This window comes from Patella vulgata, chromosome 2, assembly GCF_932274485.2.
Source record: "Patella vulgata chromosome 2, xgPatVulg1.2, whole genome shotgun sequence".
Lineage (NCBI taxonomy): Eukaryota > Metazoa > Mollusca > Gastropoda > Patellidae > Patella > Patella vulgata.
The window spans coordinates 89,247,140-89,256,156 of NC_065880.2; the positions used below are offsets into that span (position 1 = coordinate 89,247,140).

The window sequence follows — 9,017 nt, forward strand, 5'->3', positions numbered from 1 at the left end:
TTTGAAATGAAGTAACATAAATGTGATATAAATGAAATAAATAAATAATTGTATTGTATAGCAAGAGTTTTATACATTCTACAGCTTTTCAAATCTTTAATAAAACAAACTTTCATATTCATCAGTTTACCGTACTACCAAGTGGTGGCGTACATTCATTATGGTTCTGATCATTTCAGGTTTCCCAGTCGTTCACTGAAATGACGTCGAAGAAATAATCGCCATGGTTGACAACTCTCTCAGTGACATCATATCTGTTAAATGACGTCAGTATTATCTCCGTACATTTTAACACCGTTTTTATACACTGTCTCACTCTAATGGGGGGCGGGGGGGGGGGGGTCACGGTGGCTAAGTGGGTAAGGCGCTGGCTCGCTAGCCTGGAGGTCGGTGTTCGATCCCTGCATTGGCCGAGGAAGTTCACCCAGATTTTCCGGCGTGGTTCCCCCTTGTCAGTGATGCAAGACGGAGGGCCCAACAAGGACAGCTGTCAAGTCATTCGGATGAGACGAAAAACCGAGGTCCCGTGTGCACATTTGGTGTGCACGTAAAAGATCTCTTGACAGTTGGAATTCGATATAAGAGTAGGCCGTAGTGCCGCTGTCCGGGCAAAATTTCCCTCATCATAGCACACTGTATGGCGTATGCCCGTCTTCATAAGCCCAGTTCGGAGCAAAACAGTACGACGTTAAACCCCATTTCATTTCATTTCTCACTTTAATGCCATGGCTAATTCTGTCCGATTTGTTCATGAAAGTTTCATGAGAATTGCCTTACTTGATTATACAGGCGTCGTGATTCGGTGTAGAGTAGCTACCGTGTATGATCTTGGTGTTGGTCCGACTTGGTCCAGAAAGTTCGTTGGTTTACCCTTGTCACCGTCAAGAAATAGTGGTTCGCCCGTCATCACTAACCCAATTGGTGCTCAACAGAAGGACGTTAAATAGACTGGATAACCTACTCTAATACGCCAGACTCGCTCCTACGTCACTCCTTTTCTGACTTGCATTTGAAGCACAGACTCTGTGTTTGAAGTTAGAATAGCGCAGTGACGTAGGAACCAGCCTGACGTCATTTAGAACAGGTTATCCAGTCTAGACGTTTAGACCCCATTTCATTTTATTGTACTCTAACAGTGGTTTGTAAGTTATTTGTTGAGTAACTAACGTTAAATCTGCTAAAATGCCAACAATTTGTGTATTTGAGAATCTTAATAAATTTCATTAACTTCCAAATTATCACAATCGCAACGTCACGTGTCAAGTAAGTACGTCACAAATGTTACCCGATCAGTTGATGTATAGTAGTTACAGAAATGAAAATAATTTTACACGGTCCGTGAAAACTTATATATCTTAAAGATACATTATGGGAGATTCGATAACGAGTTGGCAGTTCTCACTATAATAGTTAAAAACAAGATAATGTAAAGGCAATTTGCTGAAAATTTCATTCAAATTGGTCCACTATGAACCGAGAACTTAGCGATTGAAATTTCTGCCAAGCCTCGATCATCATTACTAAAGTCGGTACGATAAACAGCATAGTCTCGATTATCCATTTAATCGTGAAGGAAAGTTATGCGGTAAATCGGCTCATAGCGATGCCATCTAGAGTTGATTATGGTCTGGATAGGTTAATTAATGTCTAATTAATAATTAAGATAACATTTCAGGCCTAAAGAAAGACCTGCAATAGACAGATTTAGCTCTTGCATAATGTATGTTTAATATCCATTATTACTATACAAGTTGTCTTTATAATTAATTATTTGAAATCGTGACTTTATTCAATTTTATTTAATTATTTGATTAATTGTTATTGGGTTTTTTTGTGATGTCGTTTTTGTACGAGGAATTTGATATTATTTAGAAATAAAGTTAGTTTTAGTCAATTATTAATTTAGTTTGTTTTATATCACATTGACGGCTAACGTCATTATTAGAGTCCATTACCCAGTCTGAATTTTAGTGTTGAATGATCATCGCGATTGTCAAGTCGCTCATATCATTTAGGAATGAAGTAATTTAAATTACTCTGTTGAGCAAATCTTGTGATCATTTTCAGGACAGTTCAATATTTGCCTTTGAAATTTCTCAGACAGTCTAAACAGATCGTATCGCAACATTTTGGCATTTATATTAAAAGCACAAATCCTGAGATTTAATTTGTATAACTCCAGATCTCCAGAATGTAAAAAAATGTTCCGTTTTTTTATCCTGTCAAAGCTTCAACGTTTCCGTTTAAAATAGGGGGATAAGTTACCCCATAAGGATAAAAGTAAGCCCATTATATGGAGATAAAGTGACCCTCAAAAGGGGTTAAATTAACGCCAGCAGGGGATAATGTAACCCCATTAAAGGATAAAGTAACGCCATTTAGCGTTTGTAGTGGTCCCAATAACGGGATAAAGTATGAAAACTGTCCAGACATATTTGAATACACATGCCATTGTGAGGCTGATGCCCCCCCCCCCCCCCCCCCGAAATCAAAAAATAAATAGTGACACATTAATTGCACATTTATCTTTTTCAAAAGTATCGAGCAATCAAACTGATTATCTATACCTACTGTAAGCTGAAAATGTTCTTGATCTAACTCAGTCAAGATTTTGAATAGATAACAAACCTCATCTCTCAACCCTCCGTGTTTCGAGATAAGAGATGGTCCTCGTGTGCAATAGCCAATCAAAGTACTAACCCGATCGGAGTTGCGCAGGAGTAATACGCCGTAATTATGAATGTCCGTATCAATTTTGATAAAAACAACGCTTGATTTACTTTATTGTCAATATTTGCTGATAAATGAATGTTGTTTCAGTAGATTGGACTGCGTATGTGTAATAAGTACTAATAGTATAAAATTAACTTATTATTAAGATGGTACATGCATTAATAAAGAAATTGAGTTTGCCACTTGGAACTAAAACTAAAGGCCTCCAATCGTAGCTAAAAACTAGCAAGTCAGTATATCTCAACGTTAGTTACTTTCTCGTAGCTAGTGAGTTAGGTGATTGACATGGCAGTGTAGAAAGAATTTATCTAGATAAAATCACGCCAATCAGAGTTATGCAGACTAACAGACCCTGGGAAATGTAAAAAAAAAGGTTAAAAGTCGGTGAGTTTGGCTTTTGAATGAAACAGTTTTTAACGTCCTACTTTTCTGCATTCGGAAAACCTCGACGAGACTCTGATCTAACTCAGTTCAGATTTTGAAGTACCTGGTTGTGAAACTATAGATTCATCAGAATCAAAGTTATCTTGTCCCAAAGCATCGATCAATGAAATTGCTTAGCTCTACAATGTTAATCATTGAACTCGGTTAAGACATTCACCGAATGAACAACCTGCAATATTTGTAGCGGTGGTACTTATCCAAAGTCTCGACCAATCAAATTGCTTATCGTTCTGTTTATACTCTGAGCCGAAAATGCTTAGACAGACCCATTTTAATAGTTCTCTGCTTTCTTAGAAAGGCGGGGGACAAAAATACACACAAACAGCAGATGGACATCAACAAGTCTACCTAGATAGACAGGTGAAAATCCGACTACTGTATTCATGTTCCTGAAGTAACGACTGCGAGTTTTACAACATCTAGACGTTGCTAGATAGCGTCCTATCAGAGGTTGTGACACAAACCCACTCAAATCAAAAATGATGAGCTCCACAGAAACCTTGACATTGAACGAACCTTGAACTTCGCAACTCGATTATGGGGTTTAACGTGTTTAACGTTCTACTGCTCTGCTCCTATATTGGGCCAATGAAGACGAGCATACGCCATACAGTGTGCTATGGAGAAAATTTTGCCCGGAAAGCGGCACTACGGCCTACTCTTATATCGAATTCCAACTGTCAACGGATCTTTTTACGTGTACGCCAATGCATGTACACGGGACCTCGATTTTTCGTCCCAACCGAACGACTAGACAGCTGTTCTTGTCAGGCCCTCTTTCCTGCATCACTGACAGAAATATTCTATTCAAGATGCTAACTATTGGCGACGTGTCGACTTGAAAATGCCATCCAGAGTAAAAATTTGAAAATCAAAAGTGAAAAGGAAAATTCTCAGCTAAAAGTTTTTTTTTTTTGGTTTTTTTTGTAGTTGAACATCTATTAAAACCATGGACCGTATATACACGGTCCATGTTAAAATACTTGGTCCGAGTAGTCTTTCTGTTTGGTCCGAGTAGTCTTTTAGTCTGGTCCGAGTAGTCTTTTAGTTTGGTCCGAGTAGGCTTTTTGTTTGGTCCGAGTAGTCTTTTTGTTTGGCCGAGTGGTCTATCAATTGGCCCGAGTGGTCATGGAACCAAACGATAACATGGTATCGTTTTTGTGTTATTGCTTTTTTGTACTGATCGTGAGTTCTGCACGCTTAGATTTTATTTGTTGAAAAATTCTTTGTAGTGACCTAGAAAGTGTGATTTTAGAATTTTTTTTGGTGTGGATTCAGAAAATAAGCTAAAGCGTATGCAAAGGAAGAAGTTGGACACTATTCATGATAAAATTGCATTGACATATTGTTATTGGTATTAATGTATAAATAAAATTTTAAAAATTCATCTAATACCTGTTTTTTAAATTCATGGGATGAAACGACCCGATATAAGTGGGATGAAACGACTCGTGTAAATTTGGGATGAAACAGCCCGGACGAAACAGCCCCAGATGAACCGGTAGTGGAATAAAACGACCTACTCCCGTTTTGAATAGATCATGCACGATACTAAATCTTTCCGATCTAAGAAATATCTTTCCGTGTTTATACTGAATTATAAATACAATTATAATCATAACCCTTCAGAGTATTGTGCATAGATCATGGCGGATGTCGGATCATCAACATCCCCTAAGACTGACGCATTGTTTACAGTTAACAAAAACTCCCGTGATATACGTCAGGTAGCTGGCAGCCCACTCAAAATAGTGATCTATGGCACCGCTTATGTTCAGCGTTTAAATTCCTTTCTAAATACCCATGGACATGCTAATTTAGATTTAGATGAGAATTTGTGCCAAGTTAAATGTTGGCATGGTGGGTTGCGAGATCCAAGCGAGCAGCATGGCAGCATGTTTCGACAGGTTGACATCATATATTTACATATAGGCTCGAATGATATTGCCGAATCCACCGACACCTTGCCCGATGAAGTAGCGACCACTGTTATGAAGTTGGCATCCTTGCTGATGACTAGATATCGCCCGAAATGTGTGATTGTCAGCCAGCTGTTACCCAGATATGTTGAACCATTCGAAGGATTTAATGATAAAATCTATTCCACTAATTCACATTTAATGGAACTCTGCAATACGGCGAATTTTGATGTCAGTTTTTGGCGGCATAGAGCTGGGCTGTGGCAACCAAATCAACATATATACAGTGACGATGGCATTCACTTGTCCGATACAGTTGGCAATAATTTATTTATGCGCAGCATCAGGGATGCACTATTACGACATATACGTTGGTATTGCCAGGTTAGTAGCCACTTACCCATTGTTGGACGGACAACAACTCATTAGACCACTCGGCCCAATTGAAAACAATTCATCCCAAGATAGAAGACCACTCCCGCACTGTCGGGATTCCCTATCGCTAGTGGTAACGTTCTTTTCTGCTCCACTAATCCCTGGATCCATTCATAGGGTTTTCGGGCGTGGTGAGGGTTTGGTGCATGAATAGTTAGTGCATACATGTTGCGTCATAAGGGCTGTCATTGAGTCAACTGGCGTGGTTTCCAATCCCTGGTTGTACGTGACAAGGAGTAAGCTGACACCTTTGTGAAGGCACCCCAATCTCCAAGACGCATACTCCAAGGCTTTTCTCCAAGTCCTCCGGTTTACTCCCACTGCTAAAGAGTCTAAAGACCCCTTTGTGCGTGCAAGAGAATTATTGAAATAAAATTCAAACGTATATGTTATTTCCGAAATGACCTAGTTTGTGTCGAATTGAGGTTAAACCCCATTTCTCGCTCTCTCTCTCATAATGGAAAAATTGTTTTCGCTAAGCGATTTTTAAGTTTTTAGATGCCAGTGCCACTGGGTGCAACCCATGACTGATCTAATTTATTCAACAGTTGCCCTTAATCTTAATTCTTCCTTTTCTTTTGCAGTCGGGTGCCACGCTGGCTAAGTGGGTAAGATGCTGGCTTGCTAGCCTGGATGTGGGGTGTTCGATCCCTGCATTGGCCGAGAAATTTCATCCAGATTTTCCGGCGTGGTTCTCCCTTGTCAGTGATGCAGGACGGAGGGCCTGACAAGGACAGCTGTCTGTTCGTTCGGATGGACCGAAAAAGCGAAGTCCCGTGTACACATTGGTGTGCACGTAAAAGATCCCTTGAGGGAATTCTATATATAAGAGTAGGCCGTAGTGCCGCTGTCCGGGCAAAATTTCCCTCATAGCACACTGTATGGTGTATGCCTGTCTTTATTAGCCCAGTTCGGAGCAGAACAGTAGGATGTTAAAACCCATTTCATTTCATTTTAATTTCTTTTGCAGTCGGGAGCCACGGTGGCTAATTGGGTGGATGGAGGGCCTGACAAGGACATCTGTCTAGTCATTCGAATTGGACGGAAAACCGAGGTCCCATGTACACATTGGCATGAACATAAAAGATCCCTTGGCAGTTGAAATTCGATATAAGTGTAGGCCATAGTGCCGCATTACGGGCAAAATTTCCCTCATAGCACACTGTATGGCGTATACCCGCCTTCATTAGCCCAGTCAGAACAGAACAGTATGACATTAAACCCCATTTCAATTTTCAATTTCTTTTGCAGTCTCAAGATGGCACAAAAAAAAGGGAAACACCCGTTGAGTCTGTTGCTTCTGGCAGTGATGCGTAGGCATCAAATACCACGACCGCAGAAGAACTGATTACAGATATATTGATTAGGAAATTATTAAAAAGGGGTTTGGCCAGGAGACACAGTGGCTTAGTGAGAAGGATGTTGACTGGAGGTCTAATGTTCGATCCTGTGTTGGTAAAGAATGTTCACCATGATTTTCTGACGCAGCTTCCTCTTGTCAGTGGTGCAGGATGGGATTCAAAAGCAATGTCCTGTGTACCGGTACGCAAATGGCATGCACGTAAAAGATCCCTAGACAGTAATAAAGAGTAGGCAGTAGTGCCGCTATGTGGACAAAATTTCCCTCATAACACAAGGCATGGCGTAGGCTCATCTTCATTTGCCGAGTCGCAGCAGAACTGTGGGACGTTAAACCACACTTCAATTCTACCTTCATTCATGAACCGTCATCTTCTGTCTCCACAATGGAATCATCAACCAATCTGATTAGAATACAGATCTATATTTCGTTTCGTTTTTTATACTTTCCATGGCCTCTACTAATTGAAGATTTGACTGGTTGTAGTGGAAGGTCGCATCAGAAGTCATACAAGCGGCTTTTGACCCCATGACATCGGACATTTGAGTAACCAACCAACGTTGATGTTTCTAGTGAGCTATCCACATTTCCGTCAACATCACGCCAAAAATTCGTTTCATTGGCTAATCCCTCACATCATCCAGAACGCGGGTTATATACATTGTACATGTAACAACTCTTTCAGATCCTAGTGTAGTAAAGACAAGTAAAAAGAAATTTAGAACTATTAAAAAACGAAACGAAATAGGATGTGTGTTGTAATCAGATTGTGTTTCAACAGATCAGAATATATTTTTGAGTGAACACTGCAGACTTTGTTCAAATCCCTGTAACGGTACCGGAACCTTTGCCTCATCATCAGAATATTTCTATTTCCCGCCATCTATCAGATAAACTACTTCCAGATTTTTGGGCTGATAGATTTGTGGATTTTTTGTTGCCTCAGCCCGTGCATCCTCTTAGGGTCAGACGAAGAAGCAGACCTGCAAATTTCTTTATCTCCTAAATCAAAATTGCATTCATTTGAACAATGGCAGAAAGCCTTTTTTTGTGTTCATGGTCGTCATTATTCTAAAAACTCCGCAAGTGGCACAACATCACAAAAAGCATTCTCCAAACAAGTCTCACTATCCAGCATTCGAACTTCAAGGGAAGGCAACTCTGTTTGGAAGAATGCACAAGAAGTGATATGTTTGGTCATTTATTCACTATTTTATTAAGCCCAACCAAAGGTTTAGTTTTTGTTCTTCAATGTATATATTTATATTATGTTAAATTACATATGGCTCTATTTTTTCTATTTTTTTAAAACCATAATTGGGTCTAAAAGCACATCATCGATGAAGTGTCTAAGCTGTGTATCTCAACGCCAATTAGAGCTGTTCTGGGTATCATGTGTCCAAATGTTGTATCTTGATTTGTGGAAATTTTGAAATGCAAAAGGTTCTATTTCTTAATCTTTAGAAATTCTTATATACACCCTTTTGACACTTCACCGATGACATATAAATGTAATATGAGTGTATATAAAGTGATTTCTGATCAATTTAAAAAAAAAAAATTATTATAATTTCTAATCAAATATTTTCAGTGAAATATGTAAACAGTCCAAACTAAACGGCAGTCGTTTTCGCCGGCTTCGTCCATTTTAAACGTTTTTTTTTTTTTTTATTATTATTATTTTATTATTTGTGAATCAGTCATTGCTATTTACTGTCGCATTGTAATTTAGGATGTGAGTTTCTTTGTTCATTAATTTCGCAATCCCTGGTTGTACGTGACAAGGAGTAGGGTCGCCTGTCCAACCTCGTGGGTTTTCTCCGGGTCCTCTGGATTCCTCCCACTGCTAAAGACCCCTACGCGCAAGCGAATTATTTAAATAAAATTATACCATGTTAGTCCCGAAATGACCTAGTTTGTGTCGGGTGGACGTTAAACCCCATTTCTCGACATTTTAAAACGTTTATTGTGCCTTATATATTGGATATTAGGATCCCACATTTTTAGCGCAACAGAACAACATCTATATAGATTAAAATGGATCAATATTGAATTCTAATTTGTGGGGTTTTTTTATTTCGAATATTATGGAAAATTTGGAGTTATTACTGAACTCATATTCATCT

At 39.1% G+C, this 9,017-nt stretch overlaps 1 long non-coding RNA gene across 1 annotated transcript; it reads left to right on the forward strand.

The window, feature by feature from the left end:
* Positions 1-4,720: 4,720 nt before the first annotated feature.
* Positions 4,721-8,548, forward strand: LOC126810161 (uncharacterized). Its single transcript, XR_007675051.2, has 2 exons — positions 4,721-5,480; positions 6,783-8,548. It is a non-coding gene; the product is annotated as an uncharacterized LOC126810161 (long non-coding RNA).
* Positions 8,549-9,017: the final 469 nt, after the last annotated feature.